Raw genomic sequence first — 18458 nt, 5'->3', positions numbered from 1 at the left:
GAGATTTCCATTAGCAGCAGCCGCAAGTGGGGAAACAGGACCCTTGAGGCCTCAGCGCCCCCTTTGGTGTGGAGGGGCGTGGAGGGGAGAGGGGAGGAGCCACTGCAGCCCACGGGCCTTGTAATCAGCCCAGATGCAGAACTGGAGCCATTGAATTAGCCGCAGGTGCCCGGGGCTGTGAGCCCCACCACTCCCCGACTCTACCTGCAGGATTCAATACCGCCCTGTGCAGGATAGCAGAATATTGGATTCTGAAGAGTCGTATTTTAACGCTGCCCAATAGTTGCAGGCGACAGAAAACCTGTTTCTTTCCCATTTTATACATCCAGGAAATTTGTACCACATGCAGCCTACATGTCATTACGCACTTTAAAATACTGCATTCTCTCTCCCTAGAACCCGAAGATCCATCACGAGGCAGGTAAAATGCAGGGCAGGGGGTGAGAGCCCCCCCCCGCCCCGGCCCTTGTCTTCCCCCTGCCCCACTCCAGGGGAGAGCCATTTACGTGATGTTCTGACCTGCAGGTTGCACCCCTCAGAACCCACAGGGCTGGGTTTTGGAAGGTGGATTTCCAGAGCTCCAGACCACAGGGTGTGGGGCGGCTGTGGCTACCTAGACGGCCCAGAGCAGCTCAGCCCCTGGGCTCCACCCTCATGGGCCTCCTTTCCACCAGCCCCCCTCCCGACCCCAGCACCAGCTGGCCCCCCTCCCCGCGGCAGCACTGCCCGGGGGGGTCTGGACTCTGCCAGGGGGTTGCCGACACCACTTGGAAGCTCAGCCTCCATCTCTCCTGAGGGATATTTCCTCCTTTGGTCCTTAGCCCAAACAGCTTTTCTAGAACGTTCGGTGCCAGGATTGGGAGGCGTAGAGGAACATGAGACCAAACCTCCTTGAGAAGCCTTTCAAAGGGACAGAAAGCCTCCATGCCTTCCTTCCTTCTCTGTGCAGGCTCCTAGCAAGGCCTGGTGTAGACGGTTGAGTTTGGGTGGAGCTCCAGCAGCGGGCGTCCCTGCCAGCCCCCTTACCCCCCAACCAACATCCCACAGCCCGTCCCCTGGCAATCCTGGTTTCTTCCCTGCTGGGTTCTGACAACAGACCGTTCCAAGTACCTCCTCTGTGCCAGGCCTCTGCAGATACGGGGGGAGGGGGGATCAACAGGGGGGAAATGGAAGGTCAAGTCTACACCCAGGGGGAGGGGACCGCGTCACTGAGAAGATGAGCCTCTCAGAAATGGATGGAGAAGGCTGCAGACAGGCAGGGCAACTCCGGCTCCAGGGCTGAGATCTAGACAGCAGGTGCTAGGCAGGGAACCAGGCAGGAAGGGCAGACCAGCCCCCGTGCCAGGACGTGAGCCCCAGAGGCTGGGTCAGCCTTGTCTGGAGCCCCATGGAGTTCCCAGCACCTTGAACAGGGCCCGGCACGCAGTAGGTGCTCTGCTAGTGTGTGTCGGCTGGACAGGTGGCCTCATGGGTAGGCCGTCCTCTCCTCCATCCTCCGAGGTCCCGGAGCTGAGGCAGCTGCCCCAGGGGACCGGGTACAGTGGGGTCCCTATCCCTTGTCTGTGCCTGGGCCACTGTCTTGGTTTTTTTTTTTTTCAATTGAGGTGAAGCTCCCAGAACATAGAATGAACCATTTTTAAGTGTAAAATTCCGAGGTGCCTCGTATATCCACAATATTGGGCAGCTTCTGTCTAGTTCCAAGATGTCTTCATTGCCCCCAAAGGAAACCCCCTACCGGTCAGCAGTCACACCCCCTGTTCCCCACCCACCCAGCCCCCGGTAAACCCCCATCTGCTTTCTGACTCCATGGATTTACCTAATCTGTATATTTCCCATAAAAGAAATCATGCCGTCTGTGACCTTTGGGGCCTGGTTTCTTAGAGGACTGTTTTCTAGATTCATCAGAGTTGCAATATGTATCAGCGCATCCGTCCCTTTTACGGCTAAACCACATTCCTTGGTGTGGCTGTGCTGCGTTGTGCTTGTCTGTGCGTCCCCGGGGGGGCCTGTTTCCACCTCCTGTGAAGAGTGTTGCTAGGGACGTGAGTGTGTGAGTACCTTTTTCATTTCTTCGGGTACATATCTGCGAGTGGAATTGCTGGGTCGTATGGTAGTTCTATGTTTAGCTTTTTGAGGACCAGGAAATAATTCCTCTACGAGGTTCAAGTGGGATGTTTGAATAGACTTCCAAGCCACCCACAGTGCCAGGCTCTGAGGAAACGCAGGGCTCTCGCCCTTCAAGGAGTGAATGTGTTGGCGGGGGGCGCTGTGTTCTGAGGAACAAGACGGAGTAAGTGGGACCCAGACCGAAGCAGGTGGGCAGGGAGTTGGCACTTTATCCTGGGGCAGGGGTGGCCGCCTCCCGGATTTACGGTAGAGAAGGGATGGGATCAGATGCTTGTCTGTGAAACACCATCCTTGCTGTTGAGCGGGGAGGCCAGGGGGCCGTGGAGCCGTGAAGCCAGCCAGGTGAAGAGGGTAGCGCAGGTAGAGCAGAGGGGCTGGCAGGAGGGAGCTGGCAGGCTTTGGGGTGGGGTGATGGGCGACGAGGCTTCTGTGGGGGCCATTTCCGAGGTGTGCCCGCGGGTCCGCTGGCCCTGCACTGCTTCCTCCACTCTGGTGGTCCCCAATGGGCGGGCAATGCTCTGACCAGCGGTCGGGACCCACCCACCTTCCCTCCTCTCTCCAGAGTAGAAGGCGATGCCTGCAGAGCAGACTTCCAGGCAGAAGAGAGGCATTGGCTGTGGTGGGTAGAAGCCCCCCACCCTGCAAGAGGGAAGGAGAGGCAGGCAGGAGCCTCATCTCCCCTGGGGCTGCTGAGGAGCTCTGCTACTGCAGGCCTCAGCCCCTCCCTGCAGCCCGGCCCACACGGCCAGGCCGGGGCCAGGAAATGTGTCCTGGTGTGCGGTTCATTCCACAAAAGTCAGTCCGGCGGCCGGTCTGGAGGAAAGCTGGGAATGTCAAGGGAAGCCTGGAGAGAATCCAGGACGATCCACTTTCTCCACAACAGGAGGGTCCCTGAGCGCATCCAGTGCGGGGGAGGGCTTCCAGCTCCAGGTACCCGGGAGCTCCTGACTGTTGCCCCTCCCTCTCCCATTTCCATTTTGGCCGGTTCTAGGCAGCTCAGCCGCTGCTGCTTATTTTAAAATGAGGCCTGGATACTTGAGGAAGCCGGAGAGAAAGGATGGGGGTGACCTCCTCCACACACACACACACACACACACACACACACACACACACAGCTTCAGCAGGGTCGGGGCGGCTGAGGGGAAACCGCTGTGATCCCAGGGATGGGCGCAGGTGAGATGGCATCCTTGTGGAATAGCATCCTGAGATCGCAAAAGGAGGGCGTATCTGGGGAAACTGGGGGAGCCTCTGTTTATTGAAGACCTCCTCTGTGCCGGTTGCTGCAAACACGTTGTCATTGAATCCTCATTTAGTCCAACAAGCCTGCAGGATTGGGGTCAATGTCCATCTGCCTTGTATTAACCAGGATGTTGAGATTCAAAGTCACCAAGTCCATCCCACCTCCCTCCTGGAGTCATTGTGCTATATCTCCAGGTGTGCAGGAGTCACACCCAGATCTGGATCCAGCACCCAAGCCCCCCCTCCAGGCACCAGGGTCCTCCGCCCAAGAAGGAGGGGGATCAGATCAGGAACTGAGGCTCAGGGAGACTCAGTGACATGGCCAAGGTTCATAGGCTGCTAAATGCCACCAGGGCGGGGAGCACGGCTTGTGCTCGGGCACCGGGAGACACCGAGAGCACAGATGTCTTCAACACGTTTGTTTCTAGGGGTCAGGGCGTGGCTGAACTCACCCCGCTTGGTACTTCACTCAGCTTCTTGAGAACTGGACTCCCTGCCCATCCTGGCATCTCTCTTTGGCCAGAACTGGCCATTGGCGTGATTCCATTTGTGTGTGTTTCTGACTCGGCCCCTGGATCAAGTTTCTGATGCGGGGAGCTCCTTTCACAGGTGGGCTCTGCCCCACTGCCCTCTCTCTTTTGTGGGGATGTTTTGTGAACTTGAGAAAAAATCGGGAAAAGGCCGATTCCCTGTGTCCAGCCCATTAATTCTGCATGCTCAGGCCCGAATTAACCTTGGCAAGGCTTTGAGAGGAGAAAGTAATTCTAGCCTTAAAAATCTGCTGATTAAAGCTGGTTTCAGGAATTCGATTCCACTTACTGTCTTGGCATGGAGCCCAGCCTTGCATTAACATAGCCACAGACTGTCCTGGAGTTTCCCTCCAGCTTCTTAATAAACACAACCCCATCGCCTGCTTTACGCAAGAATTCCTCGCCTGGGCTCCCTGGCTGCGAGCCGCTGTGTGCGTTGAAGGGGACCCTGGGTACCTGGATGGTGTCATGGGTGCCTGGATGGGGCAGTGCTGGGACCTGGGTTCTAGCAGGTTCTGGAGTGAAGCAATAATTACAGCCAGGAATGCCAGCCCCACGTGTGCTGAGCAGGGCGGCTGTCAGAGGGCCGGCTGCGTCCTGGGCAGCTGTTGCCCTCTGTGCCATCCAGAATGGCCTCTGGGGGCTTTGGGGTGTCCGCCCGTCTGGAAACAGGGGACTGAGGCACAGTGGACGAGAAGGTAAGGCCAGCTACCTGGGAATGTACACTGAAAGCTCCTAGCACCAAGGACACAGCCCCTGGCCCCCTCAGAGGCTCAATGTCCTCTGGCCAATTAGTAACCACTTAGGCTAAAATGTGCAAGTCCCGTTACCATGTGTCAGCCTAAACAGGCCGATTGGCAAAGGGAACACAGACAGACCAAGAGATACTTGTGGGAGTTCATTTTTCTCATCAGAGTCCTCGGTGCAGGGGGGCCCAGCGAAAAATGCAGGGGCTCTGAAACCGTTGGTGGAAAGAAGGCGGGAGGGAGAGGGGGCGGGACAGAACAGAGGAGGGAGGCCACAATCCATATAAACCACTTTCAAGATCAGGTCCGGCCAGTTGGCAGGGTTCCAGGAAACAGGTCTCAGCAAATGCACTTTGATGAGAGAAAGGAAATTTCACTTTATGTATTATTTACATCCAGTACTCTTAGGAAGTATTTGGGATATAAACAGTCTAGACACATTGAAACAGGTTAAAGGACAGGAACCTCAGAGCGGGGAGGTAACCGAATCAGAACTTGGAGAGAGAGAGAGAGAGAGAGGGAGAGAGAGAGGGAGAGAGAGAGGGAGAGAGGGAGAGAGAAAGAGAGGGAGAGAGAGGGAGGGAGAGAGAGAGAGAGAGGGAGGGAGAGAGAGGGAGAGAGAGAGAAGGAGAGAGAGAGAGAGAGGGAGGGAGGGAGGGAGGGAGAGAGAGAGGGAGGGAGAGGGAGGGAGAGAGGGAGGGAGGGAGAGGGAGAGAGGGAGAGAGGGAGAGAGAGAGGGAGAGAGAGAGAGAGAGAAAGAGAGGGAGAGAGAGAGGGAGGGAGAGGGAGAGAGAGAGGGAGAGGGAGGGAGAGGGAGAGAGAGAGAGGGAGAGGGAGAGAGAGAGAAGGAGAGAGAGAGAGAAAGAGAGAGAGAGAGAGAGAGAGAGAGAGAGAGAGAGAGGGAGGGAGAGGGAGGGAGAGGGAGGGAGGGAGAGAGCGGAGTTCCTCCTGCTGCTGGCAGGACGGCTGATGCTGAGCTGAGCTGAGCTGCCTGCTGCACCCCGTGAGGAGAGAGGGTGAATGAACACCCTAATGGGGGCCCCTGGGAACCCGGTGCCGGGAGGGATTTCTGAGACACGGAAATGCCCCGGGCGGCGGGTTCCCCAGAGCACTTTGGCAAGTGCTGAGGATAGAGAGAGAGAGAGGAGACCACATAGACCCGGCTGAGGGTCCGCAGGGGGTGGGAAAGTGGACAGGTGAGGGCGGCCACATACCCGTACTGGACCCCAGCAGAGGCTCCTTCCCGGGGTCACGGAGCTGAACCGATGGGAACAGCTGCTGGGAGACGCCACGGAGGGTTGAACCGCTGCCCCTCCCTCCGGCTCCGATCTACTGCTGGATATCCGTGAGGGGCCTCAGCTCCCTCCCTAACCCGAAATTTACCTTATTATCAATGTTTAGCTATTATTCCATTTCATGCCCACTAGTTTATTAATCCTGGAACCCCCCCCAAACAATAAAGCTGAAGCTCCAGGGGATTTTATTTATATCCTTAAACATGATTTTTATGCCTTTTTATTTAAAAATCCAGTTAACTTCTATCGCGCCCCTCACTCCTGTGTCCTGGTTAGGCTGCAGCGGCTCTGTTTACATGCGCCCCTCCTGCAGACGCCCGGACGCCCCCGTGGGGAGGGGGCCCAGGTGAGCAGAGGCAGGTGGGTGTGCGGGGGGCGCCGGACTGTCACCTCCCCGGTCCCTAGAAAAGGCCGGCAGTGAGGGGCTTCCCAGAGCTCACACTGTCCCCTTGACCCTCACCTCTGCCCCTCATTTCTTCCTCACGTTCCTTTATAGCTACTGAAAGGGCCTGTGCTATACAGATGGTCTAGAACTTTCTGTGGAGTTATTGGGGGAGGCTCCAGTGTGAGAACTGAGTGACTCTCTCCAAGATCCACCCCCCTGTGTTTCTCACCGCTCCCCACCCAAACCAGGGGCCAGGAAGAAACGAGGTGGTGGACGCTAAACCACTGCCCCCCCATTGGGGTGCTTCCATCCTTCCCTGGGGCCACAGCCCCCCTGTCCTCCCCCCTACAGAGCCCTTACCTAGAGGGTCTCCGTGGCCCTTTCTGCTTGCCCAAGGTGCCATCCCCTACCCCTAGGTGCCCCTCCTCTGAGCTCCCACCAATGCAGGTGCCTGGGGGAGGGGGGTCTCGCCTGTCTCCAGGGACTAGGGACCCACGGGTGCTTCCTGAAGGACAACGGGGTGGGGTCACACGTGTCCCGGGCCTGCCAGGCACTGCCCTGGTCTCCTGGCTCTGTCCCTGGCACGTTGCCCATCTGGGTGGGGTGGAAGTTTGCCTCCCCAATCCCTCCAGCTCTGAGGACACATCCCTGTGACCTTGGGCAAGGTGTGGACATCTCTGAACCCCCGCTCCCACATCTGCAGACAGGGGTTCAGGCTCTGGGAGATGCCGTTGAAGGAGGCCGGGTCAATGCTGATCTAATATTCCAGATCTCTCCTGTCACCCAGCCCCGAAGGCCGAATCAGACTGCAATCCATTTAGCTCAAACTAATTTTAAAGCAATTCACTATTTAACAAGTTCTGAGGCCCAGCGCTTTTGCAGGCAGCGTGTGAATTGAATCATTTGGTCTAATCTTAGATTAACACGAACAAAATCCTCCAGCAAGGACAGTCCTGGGAGCAGCCCAGGAATCCATCCCTTTGTCTTTGATGGGGGCAGGCCCTGCAGAAGGCCTGACCCTCAGCCATTGGCGTGGATGCCTGAGTGACGCCATCCGGGTGGCATGCCGGGGCAGAGGGACGAGGGCTTTGAGCCAGGCAAGGGTGGGCTTGAGTCCTCCTCTGCCTCTTCCTACCACGTGACTTTGGACAGACTACTGGCCTGTTCGGCCTTGGCCTTCCCCATGGATGCTCTGAGCAGGACGAATGCAGACAAAAGGCAGGAGGAGCTCTGTGTCACCGCCCCACCCGCAACCTTGTCCCCGCATGAGATCTTCTCAGTGCCTTCCAGGATCTGCTCCGGCTTTCAGGTGTCTGGGGAGCAGAGCTGCTTGGACCTACTTCTGCCCCCTTGCAGCAGCTGTCACTGGTTTGGGGAGATCTGGAAGGTGCTGGAGGGTTTTTACATTCCCCTGCCCTTTGGAGAGCTCCTGCTTCTACAGGGCATGTCCAAACTTTGGCAGCAAGGAACGGTGTTTTACCCCAGCCTGGGAGCCCTGCAGCTCTGCCCACTCAGGTGCCTCCCTGCCCCACTGAGAGTCCCAGGGCTGGGATCACAGCCCAAATAGGTGAGGGTCCCTCCCTGGTGTTGTCACCCCAAATCTGGAAGAGAGAGGCTTTGTTGCTTCTTGGGTCGCAGCTGAAATGATGGGACTCTAGCCGCCTGCCACATAGAGACAGCCCAATGGTAGTGGGAGGGAAGAAACACAAGGAAGACATACAGAAATGAGAGACGGAGACAGAGAGGGGGACGGGGGGTGGGAGGGAGGCAGGGAAACCTGTGGGATCAGATCTGAGTTCTAGCCATGCTCCTGTACTTGTTCCTTGAGTTCCCATCGTCTTCCCAGGAAACCTGCTTTAACATGCAGGGTCCAGGCTGGTGGGAAGGAAAAGCCATGAAAATCAAGCACCTTCGCTTCCAATGCAAAGTCATCTGCCACCACTTGTCAACGTGTCTGATCGGGGATTTGATAGAAGCGACTGTGTTGTCCCGCACGGAGGATTTGGACAGGAAAGCTGGCAAAACTGGGAAGGAGCTGACGCCCTTGCCCAGGCCGCTTCCTCTGCGCAAGACCCCTTTCGAGTCCACCTGGCCTGGTCTTGTCCGCGTGGCCAACTCCAGCTCACCCTCTTGGACCCATCACAAATGCCACTTCCTCTTAGGTGACTTTGGCGATCTTCAGCATGAAAAGGGGGGTTCTTCCCTTTCTGGGGGCTCCATCACACCCTCTCCCGGGGCACCTTGCACTTAGCCTCGGGGCTGCTTTGATCTGGTTTTGTTCGTTTGCTTGGCTCTCTCTCTACCACCAGATTGGGGGTCCTGGAGGCAGGGGCTCAAGCCAGGCACAGAGCAGACAGTAGGGAAATGTGGTTGACACGCCCTCCTCTTACATGGAAACCAAGGCCCAGCCCACCCCGGGGTGCCCTTTCTGGGAGAGTGTGGCTGTCGCCCCATCTGGTCCCAGCAGTGGAATCTTCACCTGCCCTGCCTGGAATATTCTGAGTAAACGGCTCCTGCCCCTTCATCACTGCAGAGCAGGATTAAATCGTCATCTTGGTGGATTTTGCCTTCCCTTCTATTATCTCTTTCTCTTCTGTCACCTTTATGCCATGACACATCTTAAAATCTATTCATCTTTGTCGTGTGTGCATTAGATTCAAGTGTGTGAGATCAACCAGGCACCTTAAAAATCGATTTTCACTCTGATTGCCTTGTGCAGACAGTCACCTATCCAGGGGGAGAGAGGTGAGGCCACTGGGGGAGAGTGCGGGCCGCCGCCACGAGCCTAACCCAAGTCTTGGGCCCCCCGGCCGGTGGCCTGGCTGCTGGGGGGCTGGTGCAGGACATCGGCAGAGGAAGTAGCAGAGGGACCCTCATAAGGAGGGTTAGGGATGGAGATTCGCTGTAAGCATCCTAGCATCGGTGTCGAAGCTGAAGCGACCGTAGAGGCCTGCCTGGTCCAGTCTCTTTGCTTCATGTCTGGGGAGACTGAGACCCAGAGGGGATTTGTGACTGACCAGCTCCCCAGCTGGTAGTTGACCACACTGACAAGAGAGATGGCGACCGCTTCCCACTGTGGGGACCAGGCAGATCCCTGGACCAGCCTAAGCTCCCACCCACCTGCCCCTTCACCAAAACCCCCCGCTCCCGTGGCAATCCAAGACGGCGCCTGCCTCCCTCACCTCCTCGCACCCAAGTCCCCTCCATGGCGGACGCCCCCACCCGTGAAGCAGTCTTGCAGAGGTCCTGCCTCATTGCTTTTGAACACTGCCCTCATCCCGTCCTTCTGCAGAACTCTCCCTCTTCCCCTCTCCAGCCTGACCTGACAGGGCATCAGACCCTTGGCGCCCTCCCAGCCGTCAGCACACACGTTGGCCCCAGCACTAACCATTGACCCCTGCTACACTCACTGTAGCCTCGGGGAAGCAGGTATTATCCCTGCATTCAAGGAGGTTCTGGTGGGGAGACGGGGTGGGGTGGAGCCGGGGAGCGAGGTTTTCTGAGCACAGGGCCTCGGGGATACACTCACGGACCGATTCAAGCAGGTACAGACTTCCAAACATTCCAACTCCCCAAAGTGGAGCCGCCACCCTGTAGTCCCAACCTCCACTTCTTCCCCCAAACCCTAGCTTCCCCAAATCTTGGGCCCTGGGGTCTCAGCTTCCAAGAGGCCCAGCTGAACATCCCTGAACCGGGCCCCACTGTCGTTCTCGGGAGCCTCAGTGTCCGATAGAAACTTCCATGAACAATGGGTTTTTCTGAGCCGTCCAACATGATAGCCGCTCCTTCCGTGTGGTAGGTGAGCCCTTGAAATGAGCCTAGTGCAACCGAGGAACTGGAGTTTCTGTTTTATTTCCTTCTACGTAATAGGAATCGGAATTGGAATTTGAACAGCCTCACGTGACTCCTGGTTGCCACACCCTCCTCTAGAGAGGCCTGTCATGCGGGGCTAGGGATGTGCGTCCCCCCTGGTCCACCGAGGAAGATGCTGGGCTCGTGTTTCCCCAGAGAAGGAGGGAGACAGCAAGCCTTGGCTTTGGGGGTTCCCTGTCTCCTGTGGGAGGGGGCCCCCGAAACAGAATGAAAAGGTCTTCCCCAGAGAGGAAATTTCATGGGCTTTATCAAGGCCATGGGGATGTAAAGCAGCTTCACATCTCCAATCCTGCTTTCAGCTGCCCTTTATCTCATTGAATTCTGCTTGGTTAATAAAATGAAGGCACTTGACAGGGAGAGGAAGCCTTGATTTCACTGAGCACCTGTTACATGCCAGGAAGTCCTCCACGCCAAGCACGGTGCCCGAGGGTCTGCTCATCTCACATTGAAGTGATACACGTCACACTCAGGCCAGAAAACAAACACCCACAACTAAGTCTAGTTCGAAAGACAACCAGGTCCTCTGAGAGCTGTCTGTAGATGATGGTGGGGAAAGATAACTGTGTTCAATACTCACTCTTAAGTGTATTTATTAAATGTCCAGTCTATTATTTTCTATGCACTCGGGCCTTTGCTACTCCCTCCTCGCCGGGCATCGATATTCACATCATATGGAAATCAACCAAAGTTCATTGAACAGGGAATTTTACAAAGGACCATACAATTCACGTTCCTCCCAATCTGAAGGGTCAGGGTTAGCAACCTACGGCCCACGGGCTGGAGCCAACCCATCACCTATTTTTGTGTGGCCCATGAGCTAAGAATGGTCTTCACATTTTTTTTAATGGTTGGGAAAAAAAAATCAAAAGAAGAATGATATTCATGACAGGTGAAAATTATGCAAAGTTCAATTTACAATGTCCATAAATAAAGTTTGGGGACACACTCATTACCTGTCGTCCAAGCTGCTTTTGCCCCACGAGGCAGAGTTGAGCAGCTACAGCAGAGGCCATCTAACTCACGAGGCCGAGAGCAGCTACCATCTGGCCCTTTGCAGAAAGTCTGCCAGCCCCTGCGATGGGTGAGCTAATGGTGACAGACATGGTGTCTGTGATACCCCAAGGCAGAGTCCACCTCCCGTGCTGCCCCCTGACCCCAGATGGGTCATTTCCAGGGGCTCCTCCCACCGGCCGGCTCAGGAGAGGCTCCCTGGAGGAGGGAGAGTCTGAGACGGACTCGGGCAGGGTAGGGTTTGCACAGGAGAGGACGAAACCCACCCTGGGGAGTGGGACAGTATGAGCGAAAGCCTGGAAGTGGGGACAGCAGGTCAGCCATTTCCTAGAGCAGAAGCCGAGAGTGGAGGGGACAATGGGAGGGCTGAGCTCATGCCAGAGAGAGACAGAGAGACAGAGATGGAGAAGCAGCTTCATCTCTCGGAGCCATTGAGAGCTGGAGCTAAAGGGGACCCACCGTCCAGTCCCAACCCCCCACCAGTGAAGCTGCGCTCACCACCTGAGATGCTCCCTTCCTGGCCCACCGAGACCATTGGGTATCAAGCCCTCATGGACCTGCTGGCCCCCAGGGGACCCCTGGCAGCTGGGTCTGTTGGGGAAAGTCCCTCTGAGGGGCTTTGAGGCTGACGCTTTCTTCAGAAACGTCCCTTTCTGAAGCATATGTTTTGAACTGCAGGGAGCCCTTGTTTGCTATTGGTTTCCCCTGTAATTTTATCTTTCCTCTTTATTTAAGACGAAAAAGCCCCACAGACTCATACAAGCAATTTTGAGTATTTAAGAAAAAAAATCTTCCTTGCTCCACTGTCACCTTAAAGGGAAGATGTCAGACCTTCATTTCCCAATAGAACTAATTTGAACGTTGCTTTCATCTACAGGGTGACGTTCTCCTGAGTTTCCTATAAACAGCTGCTTGCTTTCTCTTTTTCTTTCTTTGTTTTATGTGATACACATAAACAAGGGGCCCAGGCTGTGCCTTCCCGTACACACCTCCACACGCGTGTGCACCCACCCGCTTACACACACGCAGCTGCGTCCGCCAGTCGCGGGATGTGACTCTCCCTCCCAGCATATCACGGCCCCCAAACGCAAAGCTCAACCCAGGGACCCCCCAGGGGACCCCCAGAGCCTGATCCAAAAGCACCGGGAGTTTGTTGATTGCTTTCTTGATTAGTGGTTAAAGGGAGTGGATTTGCTACGCTGCGTCGTGTGCAATTAAGCCCCGATTGGCTTGGTGATGACACTGTCATGAGGACTGGAAATGGGCAGAAGCGGTCCAGTGTGAGGGCAGTGGTGACGATGGGAACTGGCCAGAGAGCCTGGGAGCAGGACGGGGCCATGGGTGGTTTGGGGTTGTGAGGTACGTGGGCACACGGTGAGGCAGCCCAGCACACCCTGTGCCTGCTGCTTGGAGCACCCGCAAGTTCAGGCCTCACCTGCTCTGTCCACCTGAGCCAGCAGGCACGGCTCTGTGCTGCAGAAACCAGCCTGAGTGGATGGACCCCACTCTGGGTCTCTCCATGTGCCTCCAACGCCGTCCCCGCACGGAGGATGTGGAGATCACTGTTGCCAGCCCAGATCCAGCACCAGGTCTCAGAAACTTACTGCTTTCTGTGTGTCTCCCCTTGGGGACCTTACGAGCGCCTCAGAAATCTGAAATCAGCCCCTCCCGGCCAGCCTGCTGCACCCCCAGGGTTTCCCATGAGTGAGACCGCTGTGTACCTGTCTGCACAGCCAGAAGCTGGGCGGCATCCTTACCCCTGCCAACGTTTCCACTTCTCTGCTGCTGCCGCCTCTGGTCCCAGCATGCCTCCTGGACTCAGGACTGGACCTGGTGCCCCCGCCCTCCCCGACCCTGGTCCCTGGCCACACGGCTGCCACAGTGAGCTTCGGAACGCAGATGTTCCTTTGTTCCCAGCCGCCCCAGGGTGAAGCCAACGTCCTTGCTGCAGTCCCTGTGGCCTTTTGTGATCTCACCCGCTTTGTGTCCCCAGAGCTTGCCTCTCTCCACGCCCCCGTGCAGTGGACACTCCAGTCCATCCCAATGTCCTTACAGGTCCTCAAGCCCAGCCCGCTGTGTCTCACCTCCTGTCCCCACGTGCATTTCCTGAAGCTGGAAATACTCTCTTTCACTCTTGCCTTTCAACCGTGCTCCCCTGAAAGCCCCCGTAGCGTCCTCTGAACCCTCTCTCACCTGCTGTCCTGGGCAGCCCAGCACAGGCATCACCTCTCGACCCTCACAGCAACCCAGAAGACAGAAAAAGGACGGTGCCTGTTTTGCAGCCGGACTGGACAGGGGCCCTCCACCTGGTGAACGGCAGGTCTCCCACCTCAAGCAGGATCCCTCGCTCAGAAATCCTCCCTTGCTGACTCTAGCTCACCAAGACTGGGCACCAGAAGCCTCCTTCCAGACAAGGGAACCCAGCTACCCAACACCTGTCAGTTTTCCCTGAAACTGAAGCTCAACCATTTAAGCACTAAACGTGCAGCCATTTTTCAGGATGGTTTTCTATTCTTCTTTTAGAAAGACTTGAGCCTTCAGAGTTCCACAAGCAGAAATTAAACATGTGCTGTCTCTGGATCATTCTCTGTACCAGGCTGTAGAGACCGGTGTCCTGAGGTTACTTGGGCCCCCTTCATTCAAAGATCCTGCCTGCCAGGAGCCCCCGTCCAGGGAATAGAGATGGACAAGTGAGCCACGGGGTGACCAGCGCGCTGGGCCACGGTCCAATGGCCCTCGGGCTTCTTGAGTACTTGGGGCTACCTGGGGAGCTTCCTCCCTTGATGCCATTTGACCTGGCTCACCCTCATCAGGGGTACCTCTCTCCCACCTTCCTAAGATTGTGGCTCTCATCTGTGGAGACCAGAGACATCAGATCGCCAGGGTGTTTACAGTAAATATCTAAAAATAGACTAAGTTCTGAGTGAGGCCCCGAGGGTTCCTCTGATTAAAATGCATGAGCCTTGATGTAGAAACAGCAATTTTTCTTTTTAACATCATTCTGTTTATTGGATGGTTCTGGGGTGGGGAGGGTGCCTGAGAGGGGGGTGCTGGGGTGTCTTGGGGGAGAACGGGCTGTGCTTTCTTCCTGGGCTCTCACAGGAGGGACACGCGGTTGGCGTTCAGTAAAGCCTCAGTGACTCCTTAGTACAAGGTTCAAGGTTGCCGCAGCCCAACACAGATAGATACGCATTGAATGAAGGGGGAGATGGTGCTGCAAATCAACCGTGTTCTTTTCAAGTTCAAGAAAAAGCAGTAGAAAGGGAAAGAGACAGGTGAAGCAGGGCATTCACGGCAAACTCTCGAGAGGGATGAACAGTGAGGAAGAGCAGATGGGAAGCCTTTTGCTTCAAAGAGACGGAGAGAATTCCTCTCTCAACAGTTTGTCTCCCTCCATCGGGCTCACTGCGTGACTGAAAGCAACGCAACTGCCCACGAGAACACCCCAGTTACAAAGGAAAAGGGCTGATGGAAGTTGCAGGTGGGTTGCTCATCCGTTGTAACCAAACGCTCACAGAAAATGTCCAAACACGAGTCTCCTTTGGCAAGAAGGAATGAGCTATCAGGTTTTTTTGTTGTTTTTTTTTTTAAAGAAAGAAACACACAGTTTATTGAAAACCAGAAAAGTCGGGAAAGAATATTGCCTTCTTAATAATAAATACATTTCGTGGGCAAGAATTGCAAGGGAGTCGTTTAAATTAATTTCCGCTTTGTTTGTTTGGTCTGTACAGGGCTTAAGTCCCAGCTGACAGCAATCTGTAAAAGTTCTAACATATTGGAAATCTGATTTTCTTGCAGCCAGAATCCCATAGTCCAAAATGATTTCTCTCTCAACTCTCTTAATCAGACAGGCAAGGCTCAAATGGACTCCTAGTCAAACCAAATTGCGCTTGGTCTTTTTGGGAGTGTGAAAAATATCTGATGAAAACTGCAAATGCAGAGCTGCCGGCCATTTCTCTCTGCAGAACTGGTGTCGGTTTTGGGGGACTATAGTGAAAGGGGAAGGGAAGACCTTGCGCATCCTTCATCCTCTGAGGCTCAGTGGTCCTGCCTTCTCTTTCTGCCCCACCCCTTCTGGAACGTGTGCTTTGGGAAGCTAGGGGAACTCCAAGGAAAATAGAAGGAGCTCATTCTAGTTTGGAATTGGAGGCTCAAAAAGAAAAGGCCAAGGGCTTCCCTGGTGGCGCAGTGGTTGAGGGTCCGCCTGCCGATGCAGGGGACACGGGTTCGTGCCCCGGTCTGGGAAGATCCCACATGCTGCGCAGCGGCTGGGCCCGTGAGCCATGGCCGCTGAGCCTGCGCGTCCGGAGCCTGTGCTCCGCAACGGGAGAGGCCACAGCAGTGAGAGGCCCGCGTACCGCAAAAAAAAAAAAAAAAAGAAAAGGCCACATTTCCTCCCACTCAGTCTCTGAGCGTTCAGCTTCAGGAAGGACACAACTGCTCTCCTTAGTCCCTCTTTCTTGCCCCTGCCAGCAGGCAAGCCCCCGCGGTGCCCAGCGCACGGCGTGCTCCCCTGACTTGTCCCACCAGTCGGCTCCACTCTCCTGGATCTAAGTGACAAGCTGCATGAGAGCTGTCCCTCCTCATGTCCCCTCTACGTGCTGTTCCTGAACTTAAATCCTCACCCACCTTCTTCTCCAATCTGGCTCTAGCAGGTTTCTAAAACTAAATCCATCCGTAAAAGATGCAGGTTTATAATTGGAACAAACACAAATGTGACTAGAAAACTGTAAATAAAAACCAGCAAGTCGGGGTGTGCACAAAGGGTCCCAAGCTCTGGAAGTCAGTCCTAGGAAGTGCTGCCCCTCCCTGGCCCCCCAGCCTTGGAGCTCCTACCAGACAGGGCTGCCAGGGACGGCCCTCCTTGGCTGGGAAAGGTCTGGAGTGTGTGTGTGCTTGAATCAATTCCGTCCCCCCCCATACACCAAGGGGTCTTAACCCAGGCTCTATGCATGAACGTCAGGGTAAACCCCAGCCCCTCAAATGATAGGCAAAATGTATACATATGTGCATTCCTGTGGCCCCTGGCTTTTCCGGGCTCCCACGTGCCTCCATGGCCCTCACAAGGTTGAGCACCCCAGCTGTCCATCCGTGTTTGCCCACTGGTGTTTCCCAGCTGTGCTTCCTAGGTGTGTCCCAGACCTTAGCCTTGGTCCTGGAGCCGGATGTGGAGGCGCCCGCGCCTCGGTCTCCCTGGGGTGGTGGCAGCGTCCGCGGCCCTCTCTTGCCCCTTCTCTGTTGTGCCGTCTTCCTCCCTTCCTTCCCTCTTTCCAACTGAATTCTCGTTTTTCCTCTCTCCCTAGTGCTTGTACGGCTGCTATGTCCATTCCTCCATCATCCCCACCTTCCACCGGAGGTGCTACTGGCTCCTTCAGGTAGGTGGCTGGGACTGGATTCTTCTTCCGTCTCCGGTGCTGGGGAAGGGTCTGCGGAGGGAGCTGAGTGGGGTGGGGCTCCTGCGTGCGGCGGTCCCAGGCCCTGGCACCCTGGCCAGCTTTCCTAGGGATGTCAGCGTGTGGCGCTGAGGCCACCTTCAGGGCCGGCCCGGTGTGATGTCAGATGCCAGCAAGGGGAGGAAGCCTGGTGGGGGGCGTCCTTGCCCGCCGCATGAGGATAACATCCTGCCAGCTGCTTCCAGGGTGCCTCAGTTTCCTCTGATTGAGGACAGGAAAAAGCCTGGGTGGGCAGCCTGCCCCTGACTGCGAAAAGCCTTTGCACTGAAAACCGCATGTGGGTTAATCGTCAGCACACGTGGAGAATCAGCTCCCAGAGTCGTGCCAGTTGTAGTTGGATAGATCGGGATGGTTGTCGGGAGACCAGGAGCTCCTGGCTCAGAGGGAAGGAGCTCTGTAATCGATTTGTGATGTCTGCTGTGGAGCAGGATGGAGAAAGGGGTGGAGGAGCCACCCAGTCGCCAAAGCTCCAAGGGAGGCCTGGCTCCCAGATCTCTGTCCATGGCGCTGGAGCACAGCCCTGAGGCTGCCCAGCCAACAGCCGACTGGTTGTGTTGGTGGTCGTCTTGCTTGTGGAAGGTGTTGCTGTGAGTGGGAAGGTCTGAGGGGTCTGCCCAGCGAGCCTGGACCTGGGTCCTTTCCAAAGCTTGACCTCTGATTTGCAGCTGCTCTCTGTAGAACACATCCCCGGGGGGCCCCGGCAGCATCACCCCAACTTCTTCCTACTGCCTCTGCCCAGGAATTGCTGCCTCTGGCCTTTCCCCCCAGAGGTCTCGCTTTCTGCCTCCAAGTTAGCCTGGGCCTCAGGGGTCTGGGGATCTCCCTGACCTGGGGGACGTGGTTGGGAGGGGTCCAGCAGTTGGGAAAGCAAGCCCCCCGCCAATGCTCATGGCACGTGTTCTGAGAGGAGAGAGCTGCACATGCCATGGAGTGCAGAAGGGCCGCTGGTCCCAGGGAAGGTGGCCTGGAAGGTGTCTGCTGGGCACAGGGCTGCCGCAGTGTCCACACCTAGACCAGGCCCTCTGTCCATCAACTCGCCCTCACCTCCCCCAACCAACCCCCTGCCCGCGCCACCATACACTTCCGTTCTCCTCAGTTCCCAGAAACAATTGTCTGTGGTTCAAGTTCATTGGCGGGTGGCACCTGAGACCGTCAGACGAGGTGCTGACTTGCGGACGCGGCTTCCCCAACACCTTGCCCGTTATAGTCTCCCGGGTCTGTCCCCCTCGGAGGTTGGCGTGGTAACACCTGCCTTTCTACTTGCTCAGCCCTGCGTCCTTGTGAAAGGGACCTTCAGTGTAATCCTGGGATGCTACTTTCCAGGTCTTGTTAATAAGAATGGACCCAAGGCATTTTGCCATTCGGTCAAGGGTCTTCTCCGTGGCTGCAGGAGGTGGGAGTGGGCTCCTCCTTGATAGCAGAGATCTGGTGCAGTTAGAACATGTCCCTGTGTCTCCAGGACACAACCGTCCTCCTTCGTCCCTTTTTCTCACCTCCGTGTTGCCAGAGAAACACTTTCGTCTCCAGCAGCCCTCGTGAGCTCCTTCCTTCCCGGACCTCCACCCCCTCAGGTCCCACGCTGGTGTTTTCGGCTTTCAGGCCCCATCAGAACACCTCTTCGCTCTGCTCTCTCTGCCCCGCCTGGCTGCTGCCCTCCCGAGGGAGCCTCACCCCCGCGGCCAGCTTCCTGCCAGCTCGCCCCTCCAGCAGCCCCAGCTGTCGGCTCTCCGAGGCTGCTTCCTCTCTCTCCTCCAGACCTCTCTCCCACCCCCACGCCTCCATCCCCTCAGGCACCTGTG

This window comes from Delphinapterus leucas, chromosome 1, assembly GCF_059928025.1.
Source record: "Delphinapterus leucas isolate spDelLeu-1000000601 "Yukka" chromosome 1, BTC_Dleu_Yukka2, whole genome shotgun sequence".
NCBI classification, from domain to species: Eukaryota; Metazoa; Chordata; class Mammalia; order Artiodactyla; family Monodontidae; genus Delphinapterus; species Delphinapterus leucas.
Note: the sequence above shows the minus strand (reverse complement) of the source record.